The sequence below is a fragment of the Dermacentor variabilis genome, chromosome 3 (genome assembly GCF_050947875.1).
Source record: "Dermacentor variabilis isolate Ectoservices chromosome 3, ASM5094787v1, whole genome shotgun sequence".
NCBI classification, from domain to species: Eukaryota; Metazoa; Arthropoda; class Arachnida; order Ixodida; family Ixodidae; genus Dermacentor; species Dermacentor variabilis.
Genome location: NC_134570.1, coordinates 109,981,512 through 110,001,608, shown reverse-complemented (window position 1 = coordinate 110,001,608; position 20,097 = coordinate 109,981,512). Strand labels below are relative to the sequence as shown.

General features: G+C 44.6%; 1 long non-coding RNA gene across 1 annotated transcript in view; it reads right to left on the bottom strand.

Moving 5' to 3' along the window:
- The window catches only part of LOC142574086 (uncharacterized), a 34,499-nt gene that overhangs the window by 13,277 nt on the left and 1,125 nt on the right, over positions 1–20,097 (bottom strand). The window lies entirely within an intron of this gene.

The following is a 20,097-nucleotide window of genomic DNA, read 5'->3' as shown; positions in this document are numbered from 1 at the left end:
TCTAGTGGATATGATTATGCGATTCCATCGGTGCCGAATGAATTGCCGAGGGCATGTAGACACGAATAAGTTACCGGTGTACCCACACTCGCTGACCCCAGCCTTGCAACACAACCTAGACAGTGACGTCCCTGACGGACGCATATGTTTGGCAATGCCGCACACGTACTTCTATACAACTGATGTCGACTGTGACTTCTCGACGTATTTGAACCAGCGAAGCAGAAATCAGAGGTATACATAATGACATCTATTGGGGCACAAATGATTAGGTACTGCCCCATGTTCACACTCCTGAACACGGGAGCGCCGTGTTCGTCCACTTGATTAGCCTGCGACTCAGCATTGAAGAAGGGGAAAAGAAAAAAAAAGGAAAAGGATAACGTGAGGACAATGATGATATAAAAAACACCATGAATAAAAAAGTAACGACTAACTGGAAACAAACGTATCAGAATCGTATATCCAGTTTGGGGTCTTAAACGTACCACAATGCCCTTCATGGCCTTACACGAGGAGTAATTTAGCCATGGGCCTGAAAGCAGGTCTTCAGAAAGGGGCCACTTATCCGTACATTGATTATCTTTTTCGTAAGCACTGCGGGTACATGAAAAACACATGGTCTATAGTCTCCGGCACGGCGCAGTTTTCATACTCCGGGTTGGCCGCACAGCCAATATGACGACGATAGCGTTGTGTAAAGGCCACTCCAGTCAGTCTGCGCTTGCGTGGCTTCTTTGGAGGTTACAATGAAATCTTGACTCGCAGCTCGGGATCAAATCAACGAAGTCGGCGATGAGGATGCTCTGGCTGAGACCAGGGGTGCTATGCAGGATGCGCCGAGTTTGGCGAAACTCGGTATCTTCACGAGCTCTGGCGACACCCCAAGATGAATGAACAAATGGTGCCGAGACAAAGTTTACCTTTCGACAAGCCTCCAGTTTCATTGGTTTATCTAGCTTCACTCTGGGTGGCTATAATTCCTTGGGCGTTGCCTTCTGGGCGGTCGACAAACTGGGGCTCACGTGATCATACCATCGGTGCATGGTCCTGCCTTCTTTCACTTGTTTGTCGTTCCACCGAGTGCATTACATGCACAAGCAAGTTATAAAACAAACGCATTTAGTACAATATTATTAGTTACATTAACGTGGTTTGGAAGCATTTTAAAGCTTAGAAGATGTACACTGAATGTGTATTAGACTAATTTGTAATTTAGTGCGCTTCGCATTATACCACGAGGAAACGCTGTGGTGGCGTCATCACATCCATCCACCGGGCAAGCATTGCGGCTAAACATCGAAGAGGCCCAGTGTAAACAAACTCGTACACAAGCTTGCAGCGCGCGACGTAATGATCAGGCTCGACAATGACTACTATTTCTTGGATAGTTCTGTTTCTCCGTGAGTAATCTTTCCGTGCCCCCCGTAAGACTGCCAATAGCTTCGGTGATTTTAGAGATCGCAACGCGCACCTGCTATTCACGTCGTAATGCTGAAGAAACAACTTGTTCGGTGCTGCTTCTGTGAGTTCGCCGAGTGCCTCCACTGTGCTTGATTGCGAGCACGAATATTATATAGCGTCACGAATATTATATAGTGTGTGCAAAAGGAAGACAGCCTATATAGCTACGACGCGACATGGAGGTGGTGCCGACTATGGATCTCGCAATCAACACAGTGAAGGAGACATCGACAAACTGCAGATAAGTATATGTGTGCTGTTTCATATTTAGCATAATAATAATGCACCGATTAAGTCACTTTCGTAGTAACGAACTGAATGTCCAGCAGTTTAAAAAATGCATTGAGGACGAATGAGTGTTCGTACTTTTGCATGCACGTGGGCCCGGGAAAATATGGAGCGATAAAGGTAACCTTCACTAACTAGGTGAGATAACAAGTTCATGAGTGACATTATTATTATTTTTATGCACCTAATTGAACCACCCGATTCTTGGCCAATCCCCCACTGTGGGTATGTGCCACGGCCACTCAGGACAACAACAGCAACATTCAACCCGCAGAATCTATGGAAGAGTATCTTTATCCAGATGAACTATCAATAGCAGGTACTGATGTAAAGCAGGAAACTTATACAAAAATTTCATGGGTTGAACAGTCCATGCAAGGCATTACCGAATCGTGATCGCCACGTTACTGGTATCCTTGAAAAAAAGTTTAGAATCATTGCATTCTACCGGTTATGCAATACGGGACACAAACTGAAAGGTTAACAAAGAAACTTGAGAAGTCGAGAACTGTGCAGAAAGCGAAGTAACAAATTGTTGGAGGTAGCATTAAGGCAGGAAGATATTGGCGTAGTAAACCGTGGAAACTGATATGCTAGTTGAGACTAAGAAAAAAATGGAATCGGCAGGCAGGCCATGCACGTCTTCAATCACTTGTTGCCAATTCATAACCGATGATTACATAAGCGTTACAGAATGGATGTCCAGGAGAGAAAAGTGCAGCCGAAGATGGTAGAAAATTGCGTAATGGGACAAAAATATGTTTGTAGGCATAGGATGCAATAAGCTCGCATAAGACGGGATTCTAGGAAGATGCATTTGTTTTGCAGTGAACAAAAATAGGTTTGTGGTGCTGACAGTAGAGACTCGTGAAGGTGCGGGGACACCTCAGCTGCTGGCACACTAATCAACTTGGCAACTGGTTCTGAGAAAGACAACTCCAGTTATGAAAAATGAAGCAACGTTGTTCCGACACATTGTTTTATTATGCATACTACACTATACACTAAAGGCTTCCACAGTTAAGGGCACTTAGTACCAATAGTGCAACGAGCATTTTTCTTTCTAAATAATGGTTTATGTGCGGTTGCTTCATTCCAACAATCCACTTGTTTTAGCAATACATTCTGCTGCTGGAGGCACTCAACCGCATGGTGGCAGTAGGCGAGTGCCAGGCACGTGCTCTTGAGAGGGTAGCAGAGATCCTGAGGGCTGCTCTGCAACAGTAGTATCGGTGCCCTCATTGCTCTCCAATCAAGCCCGTAGAAGGCACTTTATAAAGGAGCTTTCAGTTTATTATGTTGTTTATTATTCAAGAGCATGAATAAAATTATTACAGTAGACATTGCGCTGTGCATATTAGGCCACTTGTAACATGCACTTGGTGTCTCTTCAAAATGGGCAAAAACTTAAGACAACCTGTGCCACTCTTGGACCATGTAAATTAAAAATACACTAATGCAGCATACACGTCATTGTGCTGTTTGTTCTTTCTATGTGCAAGACTACAGAGCGTGTTGATTAGCCACAAGATGAACGGTGTGTGTAATTCACAATGAAAAGTCAGGAAACCAGAGGAGCTTGATAATGCTATCACCTAAGGCTGTGCATGTGAATGCAACACTGCCCGAATTAAAACGCACCAGTGCATGCACGTTCGATACCACATATTCTTTAACAATGTCATATATTTGCATGTACTAATTTTCACGCATCTTAAGCCCTTGCATAGCTCACTTGTGATGTATCCATTTCATAGGCCAAATAATTGTACTTTGTCCTTTTGTGTTGTATGAAAAGCGGCATCCTCTACAGTAGGATACAACTTCAGAAGACAGGAGAAGGCCCGCCCAGATGACGAAAGTGCAGCAGCCCATTGCCTCCACGTCTAAAGAAATAGTCCCTCTCCAACGAGCGCGTATTAGTGCGTCCGGCGGCACAACGTCAGTCTAGAATGCGTGCCCATTGGTGCAGGCTTGTATTCACCTGCCTTTGAAGTGCAGATTCCGCGGCCTCCTAAAGTTGTATCCGACTGTAGAATCTTGTAATGCCTTGCACCAGTTGCATAGACTTTAGCAACTTCATAGCACACAATGATCAGGAACAGAAATCTATAAAGACATCCAAGCAAAGCTGGCTGTCTACACTTCCATTATGTGGGGGTGTAAAAAAGTCTCGCCAAATATTCCTATGACGTCCTTGAAGAAGAGGTGGTGTTTGGCACTTCTTTAGAATCGAAAACAGATTACAGTGAATGTTGTGTACCACGTCAAAACAAACTGAGCTTGGTTACCTGCACAGGATGTAATGGAAGCTTGTGCTTCACATAGGAAACAAACTGCTCTGTCCAGTACAATTGTTGAGTCCGGTGTGGCATCTATTGTGTCAACAGTGTCATTATACAAATTGCACTTTTCAAAGCCCATTCATTTCACCATTATTTTTGTATGACACTTCTTCCAATCAGTGCTTGTATTACATGAACAGGTGGATTTGAAAGCAAAGCTTTGTTTGCAAACCTTCATACTTCCATAATTGTGTGGCAAAGTACTGGCATGTTGTCGAATAGCTCACACTTCCTCGGTCCTCCACCAAAAAAGCCCAATGCTCTATTTGAAGTTGGATCGCGCGACAATTCGACGGCACACAAAGAGAGTAACACACACAGCAGAGCGTCCTGCTGTGTGTATTTCTCTTCTTTGTGTCCCGTCGACTTGTTGTGCAATTCAACTTCAAGCTTCTATACCAATACGCCCAGTCTTCAACCTCACCAATTCTCTAATTATTAAGCCTCAATGGCGCACATCTTTGAAATGTCCCAACACAGATTAGCTCTCAAAATATCACCACAAGCGTTAAATATTGCAGCACAGGTGTATGCACGTGTAATATTCTTTACCACTAAACTCACAGGAATCAAAGGGGCAAGCATTAACCAGCGTTACCGCTGCCGTTACCATCATCATCATGACACCAATGGAAAGACAGTGCCACGTTTCAGTAAAGGGAGTTCCGGAGGGAAAGGCGTGACAGCGAGGCTTACAATAAAAAAATAGCAGTTACAAGACATGTTCAATGCCAAAATATTCTGCATGTCGCTCATCCTGCTTTAGCATTGCGGCAAGCTTTTACACGTTTGAGCATATCACGTTTTGTGTAATCATTGCTCTAATGCTGTACAAGAGCTCTATTCACTCTGCAATTTTTATTTTTATCGTGGCGGGTTAAAGACCCACTTTTCATTGGCATCTGCACCACATTTCTCCCGATATGTAATTTTGTCTTGGTGATTCATGACGTTTCACGCACACAGAGTTCTGCAGAGCATTGGATCTGCATTGTTCTGCTGTATAAGAATTAGAGCCGCATTATGAGACGAAAAATATATTATTTCTCCATCCAGAATAACACTGCCCCCCCCCCCCCTGAAAAAATACACTGAACCTCTGACACATGCATCAACAGTGAACAGAGTGAACACTTTGAAGTATTTTGTTCATGCAAGCCAGCACACTTAGATTACCAATGCATTTTCATTTCGCCACAAATGCATACCGCCTTGGTGCAACATCCGCATCTCGCGCTGCAACGAATTGTGCAATGCCTTGATGTTTCATAGTGCGGCGGATAGATGACGCATGACCAAAATTAAGCATTATAATGCTTAATTTTGGTTTTGGTAAAGTTACTCAGTATGCATTTATGCATACTGAGTAACTTTACCAATGAAGAACCCCAAGTTCTCTATGAGATTAACACTCATAGGTTACTTCACACAATTTGAGATATCCATTTATCTATTTATACTTAATTAACCTCTTTCCCAAGAAAGTGAGCCATTTGGAAGGCACCCTGACAGACAAGTACAGCAATCGGCAAAAAGTCAGCAACCCGCGAAAAAGTCAGTATCATAGGCAGCCGCATGTGAGATGTCGGTAACACAAAATTTAAGTCGGCTACACAGAAGTGACAAATTTGGCAATATGGCATGTCTAGACATTGCTTCAATGCTAATCACAGTAACGCTGACAATAAAGGCGCCTTAATTCGTACGTACGTTCCGTCGACGCACCCGACTACGTTCGTAATGTTCCCGCGAAGTAGGAAGCGTTCTTTTATATATGGCCGCTCAGTCGCAGTCTTCGGAAAAGCCAGCCACCGCTTACGCACTGCCGCACTGATAAGCGCGTCAGACACATCCTTGACACAGGGGCTCACAGTAATTTGATGACGTCCAATGTAACACTCGGCGCCGACGCTTCCCTGAAAACTCCCAGTCCCGTAGAAACGGAGGGCGCAGAGGACTTGCTCATCGATGGTGAGCAAACGAAGCCCGCCATGCTGTCTCCACAGACGAGTCTTCGCCCAGCTCGTCACACAGCCAGTGCATTGATGTCTTCGACAGGCGAAAATGACGCTGAAACTCCACGTCAGTCACGTACTCTTGCGTACTCCAGGGTAGCGTATCGCACTGCTGCCGAGTTGTAGCGGCGCCTGCCCATCGAAGCTCGACCGACGTTACTTATTAGGCAGCGTGGCGTTTTCGTCGGGCTGCAGGCACCCGGTAGACCATGGCGACGAAGCAAGGGCGAGACGATTTCTAGTGCGAAACTTGCACGGTTTATTCAAAGGTCATTGAAAGATGATTAGAAGAGAATGAAGTGATCAAAAGTACATTTCGGAGCCCCTTACCGGTATAAGTTTCGGAGCTTTCTCTGACCCCAGACATTATTGTAACTAATTTCACTACTTTTTGGGGTACTTTTCAAGCAGTGTCCGCGCTCGGCGTAGTGGTGCAGTTAGCGAAAAGCAGCTCGGCTATGTGCCGTAGTTAGTTTCGCGTGTACTGAATTTTACTGGTAGAAGTTCGTGACGCATTCTCTGACCCGAAAAAGTATTGTAATTTATTTGGTAACTTTTCGGGATATTTTGAGGCATGCTCGCCGCGCCTGGGGTTGTGAAGCTGTTAGCAAAAAAGCAAGCCGGCCATAGTGAGTTATTTTTGCGTGTACTGAATTTTAGTGGGACAAGTTTCTGACGCATTTTATAGCCCTGCAACAACGTATACCTTATTTCGGTATTCACGCTTGTCGAAAACGCGACGAGCGATTGCAGATAGTGATAACACGGGAGTGTTGCATGCGCCGGCAGGACGCGTAAAAGATAACACGGAGGAGCTCAAGAACATGACGTTTATGTATTCTGAGCGACTGAAAACAGGCTTTCCACCCACGAATCTGTCTTGAGTGCGACTAGAAGGCATTCTGCGAGCGTGAAACATGGTCTCGCTGAGCCTGTGTTGTAGCCACCTCTGTGTACTTGGCGTACCATCGCGTCGACTGAGGCCAATTTGTTTTGGAAACGCGCAGTCACCCGTGTATTTGTGCACTTAAAGTGCAGGAAATAATGCCCGGGAAGGGAGGGGTGCTTGAAAATCGGATGTCTTGTTCAGATTTTATGGCATTGTTTGGGAGGAGCCTTTGCTGCGAAATGTACGTAAAAGTGAGTTTATCTATGATGCCGCTCATTCACCACTTACGCACGTTTCGCCTTTACACCCAATACTCCTGTTAGGTCAATATACCAAAATGATACATGCTTGTAATTTACTTTCTTTCAGCTGATGGCATCCCGTGGAACTTCGTACGGCAACGACTGCTGCTTACGTAGTGCCCTAACTTTGGATGAATGTAGAAGAAGCCCGGAACGAGTATTTATATAGAGCAAAATAAACATTTCATCATTTCAGAAGACGTCTTGCATTTTCTTTATGAAATTGCACCTGACGGATTCAGCGGAATCTTGTAAAGGTCGTTCGCAATCATTTTTACTAAATATTTAAACGATTCCACGCCAAGGCCACGCGGGGTACAGCAGAAGCGAAAAAAAAAAAGAAAAACATGCCGCGCCGAACAGCGGAGCCGGCGCGGCGTGTACCAACTGGTGTTCAAAACGCGCGCGCCCAAAACCGAAACCGGAATAGGTTAATACCATCCGCTTGGTGTGCTACAGTCAATTCGGCCGCTGGGCTCTATGGGAGTGTCCGCTCTTCTTGAAATTTCTTTCTCTATGACTAGTGTGTCGTTTTTAGTTGGTAAAGCGGGGGCCTAGGCTATTAGCCTAGTGAAGCGCCTGCGACGAACAGCCGTACCGCGGCGCTGCGTTTCAATTCTCCTAATAGAGAAAGAGCGGTCCTGGGCTGACTTTATTAAGAATAGAACTGCAGCGCCCCTAGGCGACTTCTCACCGTATGAACTCCCTCGTGCGTATGACCCTCTGGAATTTATCCGCTTCTAAGCTTTCGCCTCGCTGTCGCCACTCGCGGCAAGAACTGCAAAATTTAATAATTTGCTCGATCTCCGTTTGTCATCAAAAATTTCTAGCATCCAAAACGAAAAACAGATACTTAAAGAAATAAAAATGTTTATTATTTTATTTGTTGTATTTTAACGTATTCATTTGAGCGAAACTGTAGTTACAAGAACGCGCCGCATTGTACCCTGTTCGCATTTGATGGAGGATAGAAAGATAGTGCCCGAAAGGGCACGCCCTTGACGCGCCCGGGAAAGGCGTGGCAAGCGGTTCACGGCAAGTGTGCAGCCAGACAACCAAGGCAGTCACGGTATTGCTGAGTTGCGATAATCCGTTGATAACAATACGCGGCGCTGGCGCGTTTCGCTGTGCAGCCTTCTGCGCTTGAAACGTGGAAGCAGCGTGCCGCGCAGGGTGCGCTCATGTTGTCATACGCGGCTTTTTGTCTACCTATTTATTTTTTGCCTGTAGCTTTTGCGCGTTCCACCCTATCTCCGTTCACTGACTGCCTTTGAGCAAACTCGGGTGAAACTCGGGTGAACGAGAAACTCGGCGCATCCTGCATAGCACCCCAGTAACTTGTCTTAGTCACGCGCGTGATGTCGATCAGCATAGCGTTAACATTGGTCCTTGTAAGTGGGACAGAAATGGAATCTGAATTGCAGAGGGTCAACTTCGTCTCGGCGTCAGTGAGCTCAATTTTACCTCCACCACAGTGTCCAGGAAAACTGGGTACCGGGCATTGGGTGCGCGTTAAAGAAATCCAAGTGGACGAAAGTAATCCGGAGTCTCCACTATAGGTCCTGCGAGCTGGACGTCTGGCGATACCAAAAGAATGTGCGCATTCTCACTGCACTGCAAGAACGCACTGGAGACACGTACGACACACCGTCGCATTTGCGATCCATTAGGATTTTATGAGCACAAACACATTCTCGCTTGAGGAATCGTCGTGCTTCATTGAACAAAATTCAGGTGGCCGCGCATCACTGCGACAGCGCGCCGGCGAGGAGGCAGAATGTCATTGCTGACTCCGCGTTTAGATTCATTGACTGCATGCGGCCTTACGGTGCCTTCTTAGCACGGTAAGTGAAGCATGACGGAAGCGAAGTTTTGCGACAGCCGGCGCACGGTGTAGAACAGTACGCGCGTAGAACCGGCCTACATGCGATCATATGGAACAGCCGTTTGATGTGTTCGCAGGCGTACCTTCTGTGGAGCCTTGCCCACTCTTGCAGCGCATCCGCTAACCTTCACGTCCCTGCGCTTCTCGCGCGCACAGATAAGATACGCCTGCGGTAGGGAGGATTCGTTCATTGCTCGTGATTGCGCACGTGCGGTGCCTGCTCCTAGCCATATTCTTGCGCCAAACGCAACAACAAGCACCAACCCGAAAGCCCGCGTGTGCCCCTGAACGAAGCCGCAAATGGTATGTCTGATTACTGGACGTGGAATGAAAATGGTGTTGTGAAATTCAACCTTAGTGCTAGCCTGGTTTGTCCATCGCCATGCGTGTACTGTGAATATATATATGTGCGTGTGTGTGTGTGTGTGTGTGTGTGTGTGTGTGTGTGTGTGTGTGTGTGTGTGTGTGTTTGTGTGTGTGTGTGTGTGTGTGTGAGTCCTCTCTAAATATTTCTAAAGGCGCAAAAACCGACGCATCAAATGTTTTGAGCAGTTACCGTCACTTTTGTAGACACCAGTACGTTGGAACTAAAAAGACACGCTACTCATCCACTTTGTTGTCCTGTGTCTCGCGCTGGTAGTATACTCTGAAATTTTAACAAGAATGCCATATCAATACGCGCTATTCATAATACAGTATCGCAGGCCCACGGCAGGTGCAATTGCCGTAGGGTTTTCCAGCTTCCTGCCCAGCTTCGCACGCCGCTCACGGTTAGCCTGTTTTATGGAAATAAATATTATTATTATATTAATAATATTATTCGATATTATAGTTTCTTCACTGTAATTTGTAGCAATCATCCATATTTCTTAAGCTAGTCATACATTTCACTTGTATTAGATCAACATTGTTACGACATGCTTATGGGAGCCATTTCAAACTAGATTGCTCAGCCAGAGAAAGTACAAATGCAAGTCTCAAGGTTTATTGCAATTTGGTATTCCTAAACAGGTTATATTGGCAAAATTTTATGCCTGCTTGCATTATCTGCAATTCAGTGTTCAGAGCTGCAAAAACTGATTCCTTTTCTTGCTGTGGAAAAGCTGCTTCAATGTTGATAGCAAGCTATAATTATTCATTTCGAAAGTGTTAAGCAATGACTATATCTCTAAGCTTATCAATGTGTTTTTGTTCCACGAACACAATTAAGTTTTCTCGCTCCCTCTCATTGACAGCCATGGAATGAAACCGTTCACTTTCATAATTAAGTATCAGGATACAAACATTCTGGAGTTTGTCCTGAGCATTTGTCTGCATCCTATAGTGTGCATGTTTGTATCAAGTTCTCGTGTTACAATCGCAGTGATCTACACATATTGTTATATTGCAGCAAACAAATTTATTTCACTTTGTTTTCAAATCTACAATGTGGCCATGCAGTAACAACCACATTAATAAGTAAAAAAACTGCAGATTCAGTGTACGTTTTGGAATCTATGTGAAGTGAAGTTTTTGTCAAGTGGTCAATTAAATGCTGTTAAAGTAACTGCGATATATACAATTTGTCTTATTTTCAACAATCCAACATCTAATCTTTTGCAAGGTTTGCTCATGCACCGCATAGATCACAACCTTAATGTCGTGTAATCTTTATGCATTAAACTGTTCACAAGCCATACCAAAACGCAAACGGCAGTTAATGTAGATGCACGCTGCGAGATGTCAACGCAGTGATGTTTGTTGAGCAAGGAATGGTGCAAGGTGTATGCAGATGAATGAATGACGTGCTTATGTACTTATTTATTTATATACCTCGCAGGCTGCAAGGTTGAAGTATTATGCGAGGGGGGATAAAAAAGCAGTTACAAAAGGAAGAAGGGCACAACATTAAGAAAAAAAACCAGCAAGAAAAGCAATACCAATACATCGCACCAACTAGCCCAATGTGTTTTACTGGCACAACATTATACAATACTTAACAAACAATAACAGAAAAAGTTACTGCCTATGCACCCTGTACAGACGGTAAACCAGCGAAGCTGAAATGTGCAGCCCCGGTGTTTATCACTGGGTTAATTCCAATGGTTTATTCAAGTCTTTCTATATTAGTGGTTATGTCTGTGTTTCTTAATGAGGTTATGCACATGTTTGGCTTGGGTTTATCACATTGTTTATTTGGAATGCCACGCATTGCACTTTGCAAGGTCACCATCATGGAAAGTTCAATGAGTGGTTCATTGTGTTAATCCAGCGAGTGCATTAAAGTCTTTCTGATTTATGTTACACACTTGTGTTTTGTATTGCGTTAATCATAATGTTTATGACTCAGTTATGCACTGTAGTTACGAAGTGGCACACTGGGGCTGCACATTTCATTTAATTAAATACAGGGACACATTTTGAACCTATTGGGAAGTCGGAGAGAGACTGCTGCACGCACGCTCTGCTGCTAGAGAGAAACGACGTCACTATCGGTCTAGCCAATGGCCCACCACACCTTTGCTGTGAGATAATAATGACATCATGATCTTGCCTTAACCCCATCCCCCTCTGTGTCCCTTCCCTGCAATAATACATAGATAAATGTAGATGTTTTAAATGCATAAGCATTTCTATGTCTGCCAACAAGAAATTTCTCCGTCCATCATGCAAGACGAATGCAATGGCTCACACCCCGCTAAACAATGGCTCATACCCCTACACTAGGGTTTTTGGGATCGGACCATCAGTGTTTTGCCTAGGCATATACAGCTTCACTGTAAAATTAATGAACACCTTTCTGCTGGAGACCAAGACGATCACGAGGCGCACTAACAAATGAAAACTTATTGAACATGCCGAGTAAATACTGGTTGACAAGCAATAAATCGAAGTTACACAAACAGCAGAAGCAAAAACTGATGTGTGTCCATACAGATCCCAACAGAAAACGCATCCATCTCTGAAAGTGTAACAGAGGCAATGCTGACAAGATTCTCCCAGTGTCTTTGCATCTACAGCTTCCATAATTTCTGTAGGCAGCCGATCGCTTCAGAATGCTAGCTTCTTCCTCTACAATGCACTCTCCATATCTGAGCGTGCATTGTGGAAGAAGAAGCTTGCATTCCGTGCAGATCGGCCGCCTAGGCAAATTACCGAAGCTGTAGATCTAAAGATGCTGGGAGAATGTTGTCAGCACGGCCTCCGTTAGAAATGGTTGCGTTTGCTGTCATGAAACACACATTAATTTTGGCTTCTCCTTTTTGTGTAGAGTATGTTTGGTTTATTGCTTGTCAGCCAGCATTTACGCGGTGTGTGCATTAAACTTTTGGTTGTTATATCATCTCGCTTTTCTTGTTCGTACTGCGTGTTCTCTGGTGCCATTTGCATCCAGGCTATTCATTATTTTTTAGACTGCAACAAGTCAGTTTAATGGCCCTTATGCTGCTTCTGTGTACATTATCAAATCTTTCATTGGGCCAATGTAGCAAGAATGTATAGTGTGAAGCAATAAGAACAGGGTACGCTAACTTCTAATTAAAAGGTTTATTGTGAAAATTCAGTGATCTATAAAGGTTACCAGAAAGTAGTACAGCAATAAAACCTGACAAAATTAGTGCTTGATGAAACCAAACATAAAAGTGGGAAAGGGAGAAAATACATAAACATATACAAGTCCAGGAAAAAAAGCATTGTGATCACCCAGTGCTCATGTGGATACCTTCCAAGAAACTCATTCTTGTTTCCAATGGCATGGAAATTGACGAATGTGCATGCATAAGCAAGCTGTCAGTCTGTCTATTGGAATAAAAACAGTGTTTCTTGAAAGGTGCTGGCATGCGGGATTGGCAACTAATGATTTTTTCCTGCACTTGGAATTTTTCTGTATTTTCTTTCTGTAGCCTTCTTATTTGTTTGGCTGCATCAAGCACCAATTCCTATCTAGCCTTCAAAGATCCTTTTCTTTTTCTGGGGAAAACGCTGGGAAGGCGGGAGATAGAAATTGAAGACGATGAGCAAAACGAGAACAAGGTGAAAGCAGGAGCCAACTTTTCGACAAGTGGACCTTGAAGAAGACAATTCCACTTGTCGAAACCGTCGCCACATTTTTACAATGAGCCTCAGTTGAAAGTTAGTCCTCATCCATCTCTAGTGTCATCCTGTTGATACTGCTTCACGGCACCCTTGCAACTTGTGTGTGTGTGTGTGTGTGTGTGTGTGTGTGTGTGTGTGTGTGTGTGTGTGTGTGTGTGTGTGTGTGTGTTTGTGTGTGTGTGTGTGCGTGCGTGCGTGCGTGCGTGCGTGCGTGCGTGCGTGAGTGCGTGCGTGCGTGCGTGCGTGAGTGCGTGCGTGCGTGAGTGCGTGCGTGAGTGCGTGCGTGAGTGCGTGCGTGAGTGCGTGCGTGAGTGCGTGCGTGCGCGCGTGCGCGCGCACGCGTGGATTTGGAAGTGAAATCGGGCCCTTGGGCGGAGGTATCATTCATGTCCTATGCAGCCTCATGAATTCATTAACTATAGTACAACAGAAGCATGATGGACAAGAACTAAGTGAACACACAGAGCGCTTCATTCTTGTCCGTTGTCTATCTGTTGCGCTTTAGCTAGTAATGAATACAGACCAACTCGTCCAGTTTTCAGTTATTAAGTCGGGCTTATAAGCCCGCTTGTGTCCTGGAATATCTGCATGGCTATGTATCCTGTAATTTAATTTCTGGCCATGTGCTTGCAAGTCGCGTGTCGATCTCCTGATTTTCCCGACAATCTCGTGTGACGTGCAGGGTGTTGTGCAGGGTGTAATCTGCACTACAAGTGCTGTTTTGATTGCTTTCAGTTCAGCTTTTCTAGGTGTAGGATGACCTGGAATGGCACTCACTTATATGGGGTTTAGTTTTATGTAGAGTCATACTATTGTTACGCTGCTATTGCCACATCGGTGTACAATGTGTGCCTAATGTTTCCTTGCATCTTCATGATTAGCAGCCTCCTCTGTGCGTTTGGCTGCAGTTGAATTGTTTGGCCTAATTGTTTGCCTCTATATTGCACGCTATGGGCCTGTTGCGTCTCACGTTCAGGGGTTCGCGAGGTTGTTTCTGAAGGGAAAGGTAGTCGTCTTTGCATCTCATATGCTAGCTGGCATAGTATATTGGGACCAAGTTCTGAGCTCTTGAGGCGAAGAATTTGTGCTGCAGGCTGCAACTCTACTCTGTCTAGGTGCGTGTTCGTTTGCTCTTTCTCATAGAGGTCTTCAAGCATGGTAAAGTCGGAAATACCTTTTATTACCCGATGCCTGTATGCGATGAGTTGCCTTTTTTGTGTGCTGCTGGCAATTCATACCGTACAATACCTTTGACATAAGCACAGCATCTGCGACTTTCCGTAGTATCCACTCGCCCAGCCCCCATGATTTCAAGATTATTCTTTTCACTAGGTGTAGAATTTTCGTCCAGGTATGGCATAATTGTTTCACCCACGTGCTGGTTCTCCCGTCATTGTCTTACACTAGCTGAGGATCTGTGGATGTTGACTTGCGGGTATGTTTCTCCAGCTATTGGGCGCACAATGTGCAATCTGGAGTAGTTCTTGATTCTAGTCTTTTTTCCGTCGTAGATGTAAGCTGACTTACCCGAAAGCGAGAGGCCAGACTGGCCAAGAAAGTCTGCAAGGTTGTCGAGGGCTTGTTGCATCATTCTTGATTTCTGTATAAGATATAGCTTTCCCATAGACTGTAGTACGCCATAGGCTGCAGTATTTCTTGTAGTATACCTGTGTTGTTGGTGTGGGTGGGCCAAATGTACCTCCAAGTCTCACCTCGAATTTTCTGTCTTTCAAAAGGTTACTGCTTAAATTAAGTACTCTACCAGAAATGTTTTTGCTCATCGTTCCCCTTATTAGAGTAGCATGAGGCACTGCTGTTAAAAGTCTCTTCACTCTCTCTATTCTTTCATAAGCGGTATTACACAATGTCCTGCAATAAAGTTTCTGCTTCTTATGGCCCACTCATATCTGCCAGAAGGGCCAACTCTTTAAAAAAGTTTTCTTTGTGCTATGTGTGCGACGTATTATGAGCATTTATATCTTGACATTTATACATCTGTAGAGCCAGCTTCCTGACAAAGTACTTGCTATACCTGATTATGCTTATTTGTGCAGTGCTATTGAACAATATATATTGATGCAATGAATGTTTACACACTCGAATTATCACGAAAGATAATTGTTTTACAATTGTGCCCTTTGCTTTCGATTCGTGTTAGATTTTGCATAAGTATGCCTCCCCCCCCCTATGCAATAGTATTTGGAAATTTAAGGGTTAAATAACAGGTGATGAACTAAATCTAAGTGCAAGAGCTTTGTTTTACCTATGACTCCCATCGAAATGCAACTTCCATGGCTGGCAAATCAACCCCTCGCCTTGTATTAGCAGCAGAATGCAATAGCCACAGTGGCAGGTGAATAACTTGAAGAACAATATTTTTGCCTATAGATATTTTAGATATTTTTTTTCTTGCCTGTATGTAAGTAACATTTAGAATAAGTTTATCATTGCACGAAAGCAGTTTGTGGTCCTTTATTGAATAAACCACATATTGTGTATAGTTGAAATGCAGAAATTTGTTCTAATATCCTCGGGTTATATGTCCTTGCAAGTAGCATGGTATTTCATTATATGGTTTTACACACTAATATGCGTGATCACAAGCTTATTAGAAACTTATTAGACACATTAAGGCATGAATGTTCCTGCACACTTGATCAGCTGTGAACGTGCAACTGCTTGTACTTAAAAGATTCAAAGTTTCACAAGAAGGGATGCAACTGGCTGACTTCACTGCACAGTTTTGATTTACTTTTGTTTAACATGTCGTTTTTTACTGTTTTATCCCAATAAGAACGGACTGTTTGCCTGCTTTTCGCATTGTTGCACGAGTTTTACATGATGGTGCAGGAGGGTACGTTGTCACTGTGCCACTATAGCAAGCTAATATTTTACTTAATTTACTAGCTGTAGAGTTAATTACCTTTCTAAGCAAATGTTAATAGAGGTGCAGTAAGGATACAAAGTCCGCAACATATTCAATCTTTAGTGGTACCTGCGCAAGAAAAAAATTCTCAAGAGAAGACGTACAACTTAACGTGCATGGAATATTCGAAAACAAATTAACGACGCTGTTTATTCAAGCCACGAATTTAATTATATCGTAGAAAATTCATTACGATAGCCTACACGTTTGCTCTCTCAAATTTAATAAGTGAGGTAAGATAACCTTTCAAGATGCATCGGGAAATTCACGCTTGAAAACCGACAAGAAAATGCAAGTGAACGGCACCGCGTTCAGCACAACGTTGAAACTTCGGGTACTTTGCTCTCTTGTCATTTGCCCTTGCCGAGTTTGAAATTATTTGAGCTGCTCCGTACGCACGATTTTTGTATGCTATTCAACAAAAGAAAATTGTGACCACTTCGTCGTCTGGTGGGGATCGAACACCTAGCCATACCTAGTACTGACAACTCGCAAATGCGTACGAAGCAAACGTGAAAATGCACTTCATTTGCTGGGTAGTGTGTCAACAAACGCATAGAAATCGGAGAAAGGAATCTGCGGTACAAGTATTTTATTCTCCCTTCGCGTACGCACAGAATTCGGCAATCCACTTCTCCGCGCATTGCACTTGTGCGAGACGCCATTTTTCAAAACAAACTGGCGAAATAGCTCCATGATAGCTCTCCGCGCAATTTCGACGGAAAATCGCAGCGATCGCTGCGACTGGCTGCGACGGTGCAACTGTGCGACCAACCGGTTGGTGGCAGCCGAAAATCGGGGGGTCGGCACTGCGACTGCGATTTTCATCGCAAACGACGGAAATCGCACTACCGGTGCGACGAAAATCGCATCATGTGAAACAGACTTTACATGTGAAACTAACGCCAGGCGTCATGTGTGCTGCTGCTCTCTTTCGCCTGACGGAAGGAACTAAAACATTTTACTCTGGATCCCAAGAGAACCGACGCGGCAATCGGTTGGGAATCTTGGAAGCCACTATGTCGTCGTACTTGTTGCCTGTAGGTGGCGCGAAGCTACCGGAAAGACCGATAGGGATGCAGTCGACCCAGTCGCCCTAAAAGAGGCTCTGTGCTCATCTCTTCCTAACTTCACATCCTGATCATGCTTTCCGGCAACATGAGAGCACATTTCAGCGCCTTCGAGCAAAACGGGAAAAGAATGACAGGGGTACGCCGCAAACGCACAGAGTATAATGTCAATAAATGTGGCACAGGCGGTTCAAAAGACAAACCGATTATGCTGCGAGCAAATCGCGACAGCTTCAAGACGACTCTTAGAATCTTTACATACTCAAACGGCTATAAACGCGATTAACCGGACACGGGGTAATCTCCCCGAGATTACATGCGCACTCTGGACCACCTAACACATAAATAATCGCCCCCTCTTGCGCTCACCTTCATTGCCAACAAGGTACCCGTAGCGGCCTGGAAAGGTCATTTTATGTTTTATTTCCTTTTGAACCTTAGGCAAGTGCACGGAATAAGACATACAGGCAAGTGCCAGCTTATTAGACAGTGTATCACCGTCACCCACGTGCCCTCACCTGACGAGTTTTCGTCAAGTTTTGGAGTATATAGTATAATATAACACGTTATCATTCAGAGGGAAGGGGTGGGGGAGGTAGTAAGGAAGTGTCAGAATTTAGCACATTGAGATGCGCTCAGTAATGACAAAATAAAAAAAAATGTGCCCAATAACTCTTTCATAGGAATGGGCAGAACACGAAATTGAAATGTATCTTCACAGAAGCTGTTGCATGTCAGTTGTACGTGAAGAATTAATTTGCAAGTAGCCATCATCGGCACTCTGTCCCTGCACACGGTTCCTCAACAATCGCCACACAAGTGAAAGTTGTCCAAGGACTCGCACCCGGGAAGCATCCCCCAGAGACACTGCATTGCACGCGCCGCAGCACTGCGCAAATCTGCCATAAACAACAGTCGTTCGCAAACAGTACGCGTGAAACCGAACAGGTTATTAGTAAATCGCTTCGTGAACTCACGGTCCGCTTTATCGAAAGGCGCACGATTTGAGGTTCGGCGACCGTGTTGCAGGGTTGCTTGGAGCGCGGCGTCCTGTTGTCGAGTGACGTCCCGCTGGCGAGTAGCTTCGGCGACGGTACCCGAGCATTTCGGTACGGTTTCGTAGTGTCTTGGGCAGCCATTTGAATTGCTACGCGCTAAGCTTCAGGAATGCGAGTGGCAGTGTTCGCAGCGTGCGCCGAAAACACGCGAAGGGATTCAGCTTCACGCTGGCGTGTCTCTCGTCGCACCAAAGCGAGATTCGCCAGTCGACGTCGTGGCCTTTCAGTGCCGCCTAGCGCAGCAGTTTTCTTCGTTGGTGCCATCGCAAGCGAAGCAGTAGGCGGCATGTAAGCACTGCTGATGCTTGTTGAAGCTACACTACGTAGGCGAGGGAGCGTCACCGGCTGATCCGACGCGAACGACAAACCACGTGCGGAAACGACGTTGTCACCTCAGCGGAAGGCCTACACCGCCTACACCAGGCTACACCGCGTTGGAGCCTCCACTACGTTTAGACTACCGAAACGCTCACTGTCGGCGCTCGTTAGCGTCGTGATGCAGTATTTCGCTTCCCTGATCCAAGGCGGCGGCGCCATCCCTGTAAAGAGAGTAAAGTTTACGCGTTCGATCGAGGCGCCGACGCTATTTACATCCATTACAGTAAGTTTACTGTAGACCCGGCACTTACGTGTTAAAAAGCTTAATTGATCATACAAAAATTATCACCAAGGTGTAGCGAGTGTCACGCAAAACCAGAAACTTCTCCCCGCCAAAACTCAAGACCATGTGGTTATAGAAACGTCACATTTCTGTGTTTTTTTTTTGCAATGTAATTGTTTCTTCTCCTTCTTTCCTTCCTTTTGCAGATGCGGTTTGTCACGTAACTTTGCTCTGACGCATCTCAACATGCTAGTTATTGCATTACCAATTGAATAATGATAATAGCAACATAGCTATGGCATTACATTGTGTTACAACTTTACCGCGTATAATTTAACTTCGCAGATTCGCCATAAACAGTTATATCAGCAGTACACACCTAATCGCAGAGGCATCGCACGCGCGGGCGTTCATTCATTGTCTACCGGCACCGATTCCATACATGTGTCTGTGTGCTGGTTAGAAGGACACTGTGGATAATATAATTCGAGCTGCACTGGTAAATTCCACTTCTAAAACGCACTCAAAACAATCTTACCACGTCAAAGGGGTTTGGTAAGCCTGAAACCCGCCATGGTTGCTCAGTGGCTATGGTGTTGGGCTGCTGAGCACGAGGTCGCTGGATCGAATCCCGGCCACGGCGGCCGCATTTCGATGGGGGCGAAATGCGAAAACGCCCGTGTGCTTAGATTTAGGTGCACGTTAAAGAACCCCAGGTGGTCAAAATTTCCGGAGTCCTCCACTACGGCGTGCCTCATAATCAGAAAGTGGTTTTGGCACGTAAAACCCCAAATATTATTATTAATTGGTAAGCCTGAATTAACTAAAACTGGAAAGCGTATACGCCGCCTTGAAGTTCATGCACTAGCTCGGCGTGACGTCACGGATTTTTTTAATTTTTTTTGCGTGTGCCACAGTATCGTTAATTTCTGTATTGGTAAATACAGACTACATTCTATTGTGTAGCCAAAGATTGAACTTAACTAGTTTCAATAATTTTTAATCAGGCACAATGGCCCATGTACGGCAGTACATTGAAATCGATGACGCCACACTGACGTAATGGCCGTCTAGTTTCTGCAAGAAATTAAAAGGGGCGAGATTTGACATCCATTTTCTTTTCTAATTATGAGCAACTTAACAGAAACTTAACTAAAATTAAGTTTTGCAAAAAAAGATA